The following is a 14,232-nucleotide window of genomic DNA, read 5'->3' as shown; positions in this document are numbered from 1 at the left end:
CCTGCTCCTGTAATCCTCGCCACAGCACATTGGCCCCATTTTCTCCAAAGTCTTCACCCGTCCTTTGATTTCCCGCTTCTGCGCCCTGACGCGGTCTTCCGCGAGGTGCTGGGTGAAGGGCGCTGCAGGACTGGACTTGGGCAGTGATGGGGTGCACCGTGAGCGCGTCATTTCGGTTCAGCCTCCTCTACCGTGGCTGTTGAGAAAAGTAGTGGGTTGTAGTCTGTCCCGAAGTCTTCAGGTTTCCGTGTGGTGAAGGTAATTCTACCAGCATTTCCTGACCTCTGCCTACGCGCCCCTACCCCCACCCCTGCCCGCGCAGGTTTTAGACCAGGTGTCTCAGCTGCGGAGCCGGAATTCAGATTGTTCACTACTTTTTCTGTTATTCGTGAAGAAGTGGCTGACTGTGCCGCCTTTTTTTAATGCTGCTCTCTTCCCTTCCCTTCCCTAAGGGTAGGAGAGCAACTTCACAGCTTCGTAGAAAGACCATAAATGAATTTGTTCAAAAAGATAATCAGTTAAGAAGTCATTTAATGGGCGGTATAACTGAAAGGGAAATGCCAGGGGTCCATTTCCGGTTAATATACCATTGATCAGGTCTTTAACCTCTCCACTCCTGAACCGCTCACGTAAAGTTCATACTTGGCCCTAGATTAGGCTTCTAAATGACCAAGGCGTCTCAATGGTTGGAGAGATTTAGAAATACACCTTTTGGGTATAGATATCTATTTTTCCCATCATTTATTTCCTGCCTTCATGAATTCAATAGGAATTTCATTTTGTCGTCCCTAGCCTATCCAGAGGTTTGACACGTTAATAAAACAGGAGAAATTCCAGGTAGCACTCGTCAGGGAGGTTAGATTTCTGAGGGTGTCCTTTATGTTTCTGGTCAGCTAATCTGACCTATCGGAAAATGTTAGTTCAGTTCTCTCTGCTTGCTCTTTCGAAGAGGGGGTGGAGGAATTATTGTTTAATGGGGACAAAAATCTCAGTATGGGAATGATAAAAAAGTTCTGGAGGTGGATTGTGGTGGTGGTTGCACAACAGTGCTAATGTACTTAATGCCACTGAACTGTGCACCTAAAAACGGTTAAAATGGTAAGTAGTATGTGTATTTTACTGCAATAAAAATCAGTAAGAAACAGTAATTGACATGTGAGTTCTTTGAGGACCACTGCTGTGTCTTACTCAGCCTAGCACCTGGTGTATAGTAGGCATATTTGTTGAGTAAATAAACATTTGTTGATTGCTATAAACATACTAGCCACTTACAGATTAATATATGTGTCACTCGGAGAATTAGAGTAAGTAGAAAATTCAGTATTTCAAATTGCCACTCTGAAAAATTGCTATAAAACTACTTTCTTTTTTTAAATTTTTTTGTAGTTTTGTATATTTTGTAAAGTGGAAGTTTATTGGTTATAATCTCTTTAGGTAAAATACTGAGAGATGAGGACTGCTTCTTGAAGAAACGCAGATCGTTTGGACATTAATGAAAGTTCTGTAGTCTTCTACAGAAAGAGAGCTCTCAGATATTTTTGTCCTTCTTTGCCTGTTTTTGTCACAAAAAGGAAATTGATCCCCTAATTGAAAGCTGCCAAAATCACTTTAGAGATGAATCACAAAGATCTAAACTATATTACAATAAAACATGAAACTTTACCATCTATTGATTAGAAGCCTCTCTATTCTGCAAATAAATGAAATAGTTTCTATCTAGCTCAGTGAATATTGGAAATATTCAGAATTGTTAGCAAATATCATATATGCTCACTCTGCATCAGATGGCAGAAAATATGGGGAGAATTTTATAAGTGATTTCAAATCCATCTAATCTAGGTCCCTTTGCTCCACCTAAATATTGTGTCCCCTAAGTCCAACCATCCACATTCATCTCTAGCAGCCACAATTTGTTATTTACATAAAAAGACACTTTAGCTTTGTCTGCTGTACCTTGTGTGTGACTTTTGTACTTTACATTTTGTAAGAATATTTTAAAATAAGCAAAAATTTTAGCCAAGGGTATTGAGAGGTTTAACTAGCCTTGATTCTTGCAAGCCCCTCAAAAAATGTGTTGAAGTTCTAACCCCCAATACCTCAAATTATGACCTTTGGAAATAGGGTAGTTGTGGGTGTAGTCAGTTAGGGTGGCATCACATTGGAGTAAGGTGGGCCCCTATGTCAATATAACTGGAGTCCTTACAAGCAGACGCCATGTGAAGACAGAGATACACAGAGACAATGCCATATAAAGATGAAAACAGATCAGGTTGATGCCAGAGATTGCCACCAAACCACCAGAAGCTAGGAAAGAAGGATAGAACCGGTTCTTCTTCACAGCCCTCGGAAGGAACTAACCCTGCTCACACCTGGATCTCAGACTTGTAGCCTCCAGAACTGTGAGACAGTATCTGTTGTTTAAATCACCAGATTTGTGGTACCTTGTTTGGGCAGCCCTAAGAAACTAATAGGGGCACATAAATGGAGGGCCACAGTGGCAGAGGTGGAGGCTATGTATAGGCCCAAAGGCATGGACCCCAACTTTTCAAGGCTGATCTAGCTACTGATGATGCCTAAATGTCCCAACCTTTCAGCAACAGAGACAAATGCTGAGTGTGCAGCACAGCACTGTTACGGAGACCAACTGGCTGCTCGGTAGCCAGTTGACTACATTGGGTTCTTTTTACCCCCAGATCCTCAGCCAGTGTTACTATCTTGGGACTTATGGAATGCCTAGAATGCTGCATAACATAGCATTCAACGAGGGCACCTGCTTCATGGTAAAAGCGTTATGGGAGTGGCGCCATGACCATGGCATCCACTAGCCACATCACACCATCTGGAAGAAGCTGACCTCATAGAGAGCCAGAGCGACTTTGTAAAGGCACAGATGAAGTGCCTGTCAGACCCAACACTGAAAAAGTTGGATGCTGTTTTTGAGAATGCGTCATTCACATTAAAAAGAGGGCTGTATGACCTCAGGAGGAAAAATACATGAGTCCACTTACCAAAGAGTGGATGCAGGAAAAGCCCCACTTACCTTACTACCAGTGAGGATTTTGTGCTCCCTTTACCCACAAATCTGCGATCTCTAGGGCCGGAGGTACTGTTCCCCAAAGGGATCCCACCCCTGCTAAGGGACACTGCAAGCATCCCATTGAAGTAGAAGCTGTGACTGCTGCTGGGACACTTCAGACTCATTCCAGGGACCAGTAGGCAAAAAGATGAGTCACCATCATGACAAGGATAATTGACCTTGATCAACAGAAAGTAGCGCTGCTTTTTACAGAATCCATGTGGTCCACTTGGGCATCTCCTGATATCCATTTGCCCTGCTGTAAATGCAAGTACATGCAGCAACCCTAGCCTAAGAACATGATGGTTACCAGGAGCTGAGACCCCTCATGAATAAAGGTTGAGATCACACCACCACCTGCTAAGGTGATAACTGCAGGTGAGGGGATTCAGAGTGGATACTGGACAAAGGAGGGGAGGAATATCAGTTGTGGCCTCCAGACCAACTGCTGTAGTTCATTCCTCTTAACCTTCCTCATCTAAGTTTCTCTTCAGGAAGAAAGGCCCTTGGGAACCACACAAGGCTTCTCCCCAAACCTGCATGAAGAAGTAGGCAAAGGGGTGAACTGTGGTGGTTCTGAAAATGGGCCATTGGACTTCCTGCTGTGCAAGGCATAGTTGCTGATGTCCCAGCTACTGACCTGGGTCCACCAAAGTATTCACATCTGAGGCCACGCTTCCCACTGCCTGTGCCTAGCTAATGACCAAGCATGGTGTTGTAATAATGCAGCCGTATTCCTTCAAGACTTGGGGCTCCTTTAGTGGACCACTGTGGCAAGAGAACTAACTACCCACAGGATTCAGAGCTCAGGGAAATTTAGAAAAGAAACAGTAAATTTATGCAAAGAAAGTAAAAGAAAGGAAATAGATAAAACCAGAAATCAATTAAATGAAAAGTAGATATACAAGAGAGAAAATTACAAAGCCAAAACTACTAATCTCCAAAAAGACTCAAAAAATTGATCACCTCCTAGCAAAGTTAATAAAGAAGGAATGTAGGAAAATGCATTACCAATATCAGTAATAAAAAAGGGAACATCACTACAGGTCCAATAGACATGAAAATTATAAGAGGTTATTATAAACAACCTTGTAACAATACATTTGACAATTCAGATGAAACGGAAAATTTTATTGAAAAGGAAACTTACCAATACTGAAACAATAATAGGAAATTCTGTATTTTATATTTTAAAGGAATCGAATTCATTATTTAAAATCTTCCTAAAAAGAAAACTCCAGATGGCTTTGATAGTGAATTCTTTCCAACATGTATGCTTTTTTTTAGAAAGGCATAAAAGGCATATTCACACTTTCTGATGCTTATATATTACACACTCTATTTGTGGATTACTGACGTCTCCCTACTGCATGCATCATTCATTTAGCACCTACTATGTGTTATGTTAAGAGTTGTAGATAAAAAGATGAATAGCCCTGGCTGGGCAATCAACTACACCAAAAGGTTGCAGGTTCAATCCCCACTCAGGGCACATACCTAAGTTGTGGGTTCAATCCCCAGTTGGTCAGGGCGCATGCTGCAGCAACTGATTGATAATTGATTCTCTCTCTCTCTTTCTCTCTTCCTTCCTCTAGCTCTAAAAAAATTAATAAACATATCTTTGGGTGAGTCTTTTAAAAAATTTTTTAAACATGAATCGTTTTTGGCAGAAAGAGCTTTCAGGTTGGTGGAAGAAGCAGACATAATGTAAATGCAGTGGAATAAGAGCTAATAAAGATTTGTAAAAAGTCTTATGAGAGATGGGTTTGAATGTAGGAAAAGGAAGGCTTTCCAGGTGTGTGAGGTGCAGCTAGGTGCATGTGCTATGTGCAGAAAAATAACTGGAAAATAGAAGACATTCCTCCTCGGTCTTTCGTACTGAATCTTCTGCCGTGTTCTCTTGAAATTTATGATACCTCAGCATTCTGTCCTTGGCTTCTGATTTTCATTCTCCCCAAACAATTTCATCCACTCCACATTTGTCCTTTTCATTTATGTTAACCATTCCAGAATCTGCCCACCTCTCTCTTGAGCTCTTGGCCTAAATAATCAAATTTCTAGAGAACTCACAAAGGAGGGAGAACTTGAGGAAATATCTCTAACAACTGGAGACTGAGTTCACTCACATGGCCAATAATCCAATCAACCATAACTACCTAATGAGATCCCAGTAAAATCTCTGACCACTGAGACTCAGAGGAGTCCCTGGTTGGCGAACACAAGTGTGCTGAGAAGGTCGCATGCCCTGACTCCACAGGGAGAAGCCATGGAATCCCTATCCAAGACCCTCCCAGATCCCACTCTGTTTATCTCTTCATTTAACTGGCCCTGATTTGTATCATTTAAAACTGTAATGGGAGGACTTCCGGTCAGGATGGAGGCATAGGTAGACACTCTTCACCTCCTCGTGCAAAAATAATTCCAACTAAATCTCACCCAAACAAATAACACCCAAAACTGTCAGAAAATTGAACTGTATGGAAGTCCAGCAACCAGGGATTTAAAGAAGCCACAATTCAGCCAGATGAGTAGGAGGGGCAGAGATGCGGAGACAGGTGGAGAGTCAAGGTGTGGCGTGGAGAGGCAGCAGCAGCAGTGGAACGGGCACAAGTGGTCCCATATTTACCTGTGGTGGATAAAAATTGGGGGGACACCTTGGGAGCGAGTGGTCCCAGCTCCAGGCCAGACCGCACAGCCCAGGATTCCAATGACGGGAAGATAAATCCCCATAACTTCTGGCTGTAAAAAACAGTCAGGTTTGGGGTGGTGGAAGAAACTCCTGGGTTTTTAGGAAACTCTACTGAAAGAGCCTGCACAGTCCTAAAAAGTATGCAAACCCACCCACTCTGAGATTCAACACCAGGGCAACAGCTGGAGGGCACCAGTCGCATATGGGGAGTGAGTGAAGTGCCTATAAATGGTGCGAGTGCCAGGCAAACCTCCAGAAGTGAGACAGTGGCACAGTCCCCTCTCCAAGCCCACACCCCACACAGAGCCACAGGGAGGGTTGCCCCACCCTGGCAATTACCTAAGGCTCCGCCCCACACCATTTACAGGTGCCCTTTCAACAATAGGCCATGCTACTAAGACGAAGAGTCAAAGCAGCTCTACCTAATACACAGAAACAAACACAGGAAGGCTGCCAAATTGAGGAGACAAAGAAATGTGGTCCAAACAAAAGAAGAGAACAAAACTTCAGAAAAAGAAATTAAACAGACATAGCCAACCTATCAGATGCAGAGTTCAGAACACTGGTGATAAGGATGATTAGAGATCTCATCGAGTGCAGCACACACATAAGGGAAGAAATGAAGGTTACATTAAGTGAAATAAGAAAAATCCACAGGGAATCAACAGTGAAGGGAAGGAAGCTGGATTCAAATCAATGATTTGGAGCCTAAGGAAGAAATAAATATTCAACCAGAACAGAAAAAAAGAAACAAGAATTAAAAAAACAAACAAACAAGGATAATATAAGAAGACTCTGAGACATCTCCAAATGTGCCAACATCCAGAATCATAGGGATGCCAGAAAAAGAGGAAGAGCACGAAATTGAAAACTTATTTGAAAAAATAATGAAACAAAACTTCTCTAATTTGGCAAAGGATATAGATATATAAGTCCAGGAAGCATAGAGAGTCCCAAACAAGTTGGACCCAAAGAGGAACACACCAAGACACATCATCATTAAAATGTCAAAGGTTAAGTACCAAAAGAGATCTTAAAAGCAGCAAGAGAAAAGCAGAAAGTTACCTTCAAAGGAATACCCATAAGACTATCAGCTGATTTCTCAAAAGAAACTTTGCAGGCAAGGAGGGACTGGCAAGAAGTATTCAAAATGATGAAAATCAAGGACCTACAATCTAAATTACTCTATCCAGCAAAGCTATTATTTAGAATGGAAGGGCAGATAAAGTGTTGCCCAGACAAGGTAAAGCTAAAGGAGTTCATCATCACCAGCCATTAATACATGAAATGTTAAAGGGACTTATTTAGGAAAAAGAAGAAGATAAAACTAAGAACATTAAAAAGGCAACAAAGACACAACTATGAACAACTGAATCTAAGAGCAAACAAACAAACTAAACAAATAGCCAGAATGGGAACAGAGTCATAGGTATGGAGAGCATTTGGAGGGTTATCAGTTGGGAGGGGGAAGGGAGAGAATGGGGGAAAAGATACAGGGATTAAGAAGCATAAATGGTAGGCACAAAATAGACAGGGAGATGTTAAGAATAGTATAGATAATGGAGAAGCTAAAGAACTTATACACATGACCCACGGACATGAACTAAGGGGGCAGGGGGACATTGCTGGAGAGAAGGGGTGTACCAGGCAGAAGGGGGCAAAAGGGAGAAAATTTGGGACAACTGTAATAACCTAATCAATAAAATATACTTAAAAAAACTGTGATGGTAAATGTAGCATTGTTTTCGAGTTCTGTGAGTCATTCTTGTTCATTACTGAACCCAAGAGGATCATGGGAATCCCTGAATTTTCATTAGTTGGTCAGAAGTGTGAATGGCCTGGGGCCCTTAAAGTGTGGCTGCTGCCCGCAATAAGGGCAGTCTTGCTAAGGACCCTGCCCTTTAACTCTGTGGAGACTGACACTAAATGCAGGTGGTTAGTATCAGAACTATATTGCCATTGAGGTTGTCATGAGAATAACAGGTAACAAAGAGTTCTACTCAAATTAACTTTAAAAAGTAAAGGGAATTTGCACTGGCTGGTGTGGCTCAGTGGATTGAGCACCAGCCTGTGAACCACAGGGTCACCAGTTTGATTCCCAGTTGGGACATATGCCTGGGTTGTGGGCCAGTTCCCCAGTATGGGGTACATGAGAGGCAACCATACATGGATGTTTCTGTCCCTCTCTTTCTCCCTTCTCCTCTCTCTAAAAATAAATAAAATCTTTAAAAATAAAAAAAGTAAAGGGAATTTATTGGTACACATTACCAAAAAGTCCACAAGTGTACAGTTTCAGGCATGGCTTGATCCAGCAACTCAAATAAGGTGACCAGGAGCTGGCTTTTCTCTTTCAGTTTTTCTTGGGACTGGCTTCATTCTCAGCAAACTCTCTTCCTGGTGCAAGACGGCTGCTAGTAGTTCCCAAGATTATGTGCTTGTGGATGTACATCCAATGAAAGAGAGAGAGAAGTATTGACTCTTATTCATTCAAGTAGATGTCCAAGAATTGAATATAATTGCCCTGAATTGGGGTCCTATGCCCGTCCCTGAATGAATTACCATGACCAGAGGTATTGCCGTAAGTCAATCAGAGCCTATCTCTAAAACCAGAAGTGGGATTTGTCTTACCCCACCCGTGTGGCCCTGAATGGCTTGCCTCCAGCAAAATCTGAGTCCTGCTGCTGGAAGAATGGGGAAATGAGCACTGTGGAAACAACCAGTAACGAAACTGTGTTCAGTTGGCAGGATCGAACTGACTCCTCATTTTGAAAATTCGCTGCATTCTGGAAAGCGATCCCAGATTCCTGTAGTTCTTAACTGCTACACCTGAGTTATTCTGTCTGTACTCCACATGGCTTAAGTGTCCTGGGAGGTTCTTTCTTAGACCTAATGATTTCCCGGTGTGATTCTGAATGAGAGAAATGCAGCTTGTCAGCTTATGGCACAATCCATCTTCTCCAGAGATCAATTATGGGACAATTGAATTACTCAGAAAATAAAATCTGAAGAAATGACCACACTTAAAGAGCTGGCAGAGGAATATGATTCTTCAAAAGACTGCCTCTATGCTCTCAGCTCTGCAGAACCACTCAAAACTGCCAAAATAGCTTCACAAAGTGTATGTACCTGGGTTCATGGACTTTGTTTTAGGGGAAACTTTCTTGGATCCTCATTTAGGGCCTATTTGCCATAATTCTAGATGCAGTTCTAATAGGTTTGGTTGTCTGATGGAGCGAACACCCATCATCTCTGCTTGTTCACTGTGTAGTTCTGTAGGCAAAAGCTCCCAGGTTTTCCTTCAGGGAAACGAGTTCTCTCTCAGTTTTGTGTTTCTGGTAGGACTGGTGCCACCCACAAGGTCCAAGATCTGGCCAACTCGTCCCTCGGCCACACTGATCCGTTCTAAATTGGGAATGTGGCCCAATCTGGGCCATGGAAAACCCTACCCAGAACTTTGCCTGCAACTCTCCTGGGGTTCCTAGGTGGTCCAGGGGTAAGGCAGGGCTGGTGTGGGCTACCACAGGGCGGGGCGGGGGGTGGGGTGGGGAGAATCCAGCTAGAAAGGGAAACTGATGCAGAGGAGAGCGGAGCAGAGAGAGGGAGGGAAAGAGCCCAGTTCTGATGTTATCATTCGGGCCCCTAGAACCAGTTATGACTAAAACTCTTGGACCTTTCAGTTACAGGAAGTGATAAATTACCTTTTTTGTGTAAGCCTGTTGGAGTTGGGCGGCACTGAACTTAAACAGTCCTAACTAATTCATCTAGTTTTCTGATCAAGCAAATTAGAAGCAACAAAAGAAGAGGGATTTTGCTTGGAGGAATGTGAGTTAGTTTCACTGATTCTTCTAAGTGTTATAAATTCTGATCACGTAAGGAAGTAAACGCTAGTATTTTGGTATTTGGTGCTGATACTAAAGGAGAAGGTAAAGGAAAACTATAAAATCTCTCTCTCTCAAGAACACACACATTTTAAGAAAAGGGGTAGGGCCCTCATCGCGACACCGTATCTAAAATACAGGGCAATGTTTGATAGTCCTGATGACACTTCCTACTTTATAAATGTCCTCCTTGGTCTATCCCACTTTAAACCGTCTTTGATTCCTCTTTCAGTGAGTAGTTACAATACTAGAGCAAAATTATATTACCAATGTTTCTGTTTCAATTTCTTACAAAGCCAAAACATTGAATTTTATTTTTCACATGTTCAGAATTTATAGTTTTTTTAATGAATGAAGAAACTAAGTATATGACTTAACACATTTTAAAACAAAAATTACAAACAGCTTAGAAAGTGTCCCTCTGGCCGTCACAGGCTCTGCGTCTTCCTGCAACTTCACTCCTTTCCCCCACCCCCCACCCCCCACCCCCCCACCCCCCACCCCCCCCACCCCCCACCCCCCCACCCCCCCCACTTGGGCCTCTGATGTGACTGGTCCGGAAGAGCTGCAAGACGGTCCTGCCCAGTCAAGCTCTTCAGGGAGTTTTCAGGACTGCTGCCTCGGAGTGAAAGTGATTTCTCTCCTGTGAGCCCGAGACACGGCCCTGGCTGGGTCTGACTTCTCCCCACCCCCCACGGGGAGATTTCCTACTTCAAAGGCTCCTCCTGCGGAGTGTAGCTGAGTGTAGTGGAGGGTGGAGGAGTTTGGAAGAGGGCAGGAGCTGCTGCAGCTGGGTGGTGAAGAGGGGATGGGAGGGCTCGTGGTGCTAGTGATGGGGGGGGGGCAGCGGGAAGCAGGGTTTTGTTTTGTGTTTTTTTTTAAGATTTTATTTATTTATTCTTTAGAGAAGGAAGGGAGAGAGAAAGAGAGAGAGAAACATCAATGTGCGGTTGTTGGGGGCCATGGCCTGCAACCCAGGTATGTGCCCTGACTGGGTGGGAATCGAACCTGCAACACTTTGGTTCGCAGCCCGCACTCAATCCACTGAGCTACGCCAGCCAGGGCAGGAAGCAGGGTTTGAAGACAGCTAAATGAAGCTGCTGCTCAATGTCTAAGATAACGGTCTTACACCTGAGTTTCAGTGCTTGAAAACAGAAGGGTAGCCCTGGCTGGTGTGCTCACCACTGATTGCCGTCCAGTGACCTGAAAGGTCACCGGTTCAACTCCCACTGGTTCGATTCCAGGTCAGGGCACATGCCTGGGTTGCAGGCCAGGCCCCCGGTTGGTTGGGGCATGTGAGAGGTGACCGGCGGAGGTTATCTCTCACGCTGATGTTTCTCTCTCCTCTTTCTCCCTCCCTTCTCCTCTCTCTAAAGATAAAGGAATAAAATCTTTTTTAAAAGTAGGGTATAGGGGAACACTGGGCCACAGAAATAGTGATGCCGTCATGACCCCTCTTCCGCGACCTGCAGTCAGAGTAGCCTCTACATCTCGTTAGTTCAGAGACCTGTCCTTCCGCCCAGAGATTCTGCTTTCTGAAACATTCTCCGCACAAACCTCGGAAGGCCCTGGTTCAGTTGTAAGAAGGAAAGCCGTACGCGCACGTCACTGATACACACGGCTGCCAGAGTCCCGTTCCTAAGGCGCAGCCCTGATCAGGGAGTCACTAGTACTTACTGCACGTTTGCTACGTGCCAGGCAGCGGGCTCTACGTCCACCATCTTCTTTAACCTGCGCAACAGCCCTTTGTAGTAGGTGCTATCATTAACCCCATCCTGGAGGTAAGAAAAATCTTAGAAAATCTAAGTCTCTCGAAGAGGAAACATAGCTACGGAAGGGCGGAACGGGGTGTGGAACTCAGATCTGTCGGACTGTGGGCTGGTATCCTCAACCAACCGCTGTTCTGTATTAGCTCCTCTGCTCCGATCTGGGAGGGGCAATAGAACTGCCCCGGGGCTTAGCGCTCAGGGCCCTAGCCCCCCGCTGCCATTCTAACTGTATTTTCTACCACTCCCCTTCATACCTCTGATTTTTCGGGGCAAATAGAAGTATTAGCTAATCGTCAATACCTCTTACTAGTTCACACTTCTCTGCCTTAGTTTATGTAAGAATACACTCTGTGTCACTAGTTGCAGAAAAAAAATAGAAATCTTTAAAGCACTGCTGCACACAATGTCACGATTTTCATTTTTCATTGCCGTGACAGCCATTGATTTTTACCCTCATATATACGTTTCCCTTAAACTTTTCTTCTGAAGCATGTGTGAAGATTAAGTGGTTTTTAAGTACATTAGGCCTTTACAAATTGCTTATAAATCCCAGTCCAACAGAACTGGGATTCCAGAGAGTAGAAGCCATTTTACCAGAAGTTCAAGAAGTCTTTAGTATCTCCCAATATTATCTAAAACAAATGAACAAAAATCCATTAGGATAGAAATTTGGTAAGTGCTTAATTTCCTTTAGTAGGGAACCTCTACTCCTAACAGGCAGACTTTTCTAAAAATGGAATATCTGCTATGAAGTAACTTTACGGATTAAAAAATGCTGAGGGTGCCCTGACTGGTGTGGCTTAGTGGGCTGAGTGCAGGCCTACAAACCAAAGTGTCACCAGTTCAATTCCCGGTCAGAGCACATCCCTGGGTTGCAGGCCAGGTACCCAGTAGCGGGTGCATGAGTGGCAACCACACATTGATGTTTCTCTCCCTTTCTTTCTCCCTCCCTCCTTCTCTCTAAAAAATTAAATTTGCTCTGAATGGGAATTGAACCTGTGACACTTCGCTTTGCAGGCTGGCACTCAATCCACTGAGCCACAGCAACCAGGGTAGAGATGACCTTTTAGATACAATATCAAAGGCATGACCTACAGGAGAAAAATAATTGATAAGGTGGACTTCATTAAAATTAAAAAATTCTGAATGAGAAGACAAACCAAAGACTGGGAGAAAATGTTTGCAAATCACATACTCAGAAAGGAGTTGCATTCAGAATATGTAAAGAATTCTCAAAACTCAATTGTAAGAAACAAAAAAAACCAGTTTAAAAATGGGCAAAAGACTTGAACAGGCACTTCACCAAAGAAGATACCCAGGCGGTACACAAGCTCATTAAAAGATGTTCTACATAATTAGCTATTGGGGAAATACAAATTAAAACCACAATAAAATCAAAAGTAAGGACATACAACCAAGATTGCTCTATCCAGCAAAGCAATCATTTAGAATCGAAGGACAGATAAAGAGCTTCCCAGACAAGAAAAAGCTAAAGGAGGTCATCACCATTAAACCAGTATTACATGAAATGTCAAAGGCTCTTCTTTAAGAAGAAGAAAAAAAAGATAAAAAATATGAACAATAAAATGACAATAAGTACATATCTATCAACAATGTAAAAAGCAAAACAAACAAGTAGAACAGAAGCAGACTCATAGGTACAGAGAACAGGTTGACGGTTGCCAGAAGAGAAGTGGCTGGGGGGACTGGGTGAAAAAGGTGAAGGGAATAAGGTGGTCACAGAACAGTCACGGAGATGTACAGGTGGCACAGGGGATATAGTCAGCAATATTCTAATAACTGCGTGTGATGTCAGATGGGTACAAGATTTATACATAATGTTTCATCGCTGGGGTGTACACCTCAAACTAATATAATATTATATGTCATCTGTAATTGAAAAACAAAAACTGGTGTAAAAAACCCGTAGTGAGATACCTTTTAGAATGCCAGAAACAAAACAACAATGAAGAAAACTAATGCTAAGTGCTGGAGAAGATGCGAAGCAACATTGTTGGTGGAAAAGCTACACTTGAAAACTGTTTGGTAGTTTCACATCAAATTAAATACACATGTATTTATTCATAACCTAGAAATTCCTCTTCTAGGCATTTGACCTAGAAATAAATGCATATGTTCACTCCAAACCCTGTACAAGAATGTTTATAGTGGCTCTATTCATAACAACAAAAGGAAAAAACAACCTAAATGTGCTTTGGCAGGTGGCTAGATAAACTGTGATGGATCAGACTTCATAATATGATGGAATGCTACTCAGCAACAAAAAGGAACAAACTGCTAAGTGCAACAGTATGGAGGAATCCCAAAATCATTATGCCAAGTGAAAGAAGTCAGCTGCAAAAGAGTAGGTAGCGTATAATTCCACTTATTTGCAATTCTAGAGAAGGCAAAACTAATTTATAGCGACAGCAGGTCAATGGCTGTCTGCAGACTGGCAGGTGGGAGCTCTTAGGAATGATTGGAAAGCACTGCATCCTGATTGTGGGGTTGGTGACATTTATCAAAACTCAAAGCTGAAATGTTCTCACCTGCCCTGGCTGGTGTAGCTCAGTGGATTGAGCATGCGCTGCCAACCAAGGGGTCACCAGTTCGATTCCCAGTCAGGGCACATGCCTGGGTTTTGGGCCAGATCCTCAGTAGGGGACATGTGAAAGGCAACCACACATTAATGTTCCACTCCCTCTCTTTAAAAAAAAAGAAAGAAAGAAAGAAATGTCTCGTCTTATGACACAGCCAGCTCACTTTTAAGTATAGAGTGATGTTTTTCAAACTGCTGGTGGAGACCCATTGTTCATGAGT

The sequence above is a fragment of the Phyllostomus hastatus genome, unplaced genomic scaffold (genome assembly GCF_019186645.2).
Source record: "Phyllostomus hastatus isolate PE091 unplaced genomic scaffold, TTU_PhHast_1.1 phas_scaffold_216, whole genome shotgun sequence".
Classification (NCBI taxonomy): Eukaryota; Metazoa; Chordata; class Mammalia; order Chiroptera; family Phyllostomidae; genus Phyllostomus; species Phyllostomus hastatus.
The sequence above is the reverse complement of the archived record's forward strand: the minus strand, read 5'-3'. Positions refer to the sequence as shown.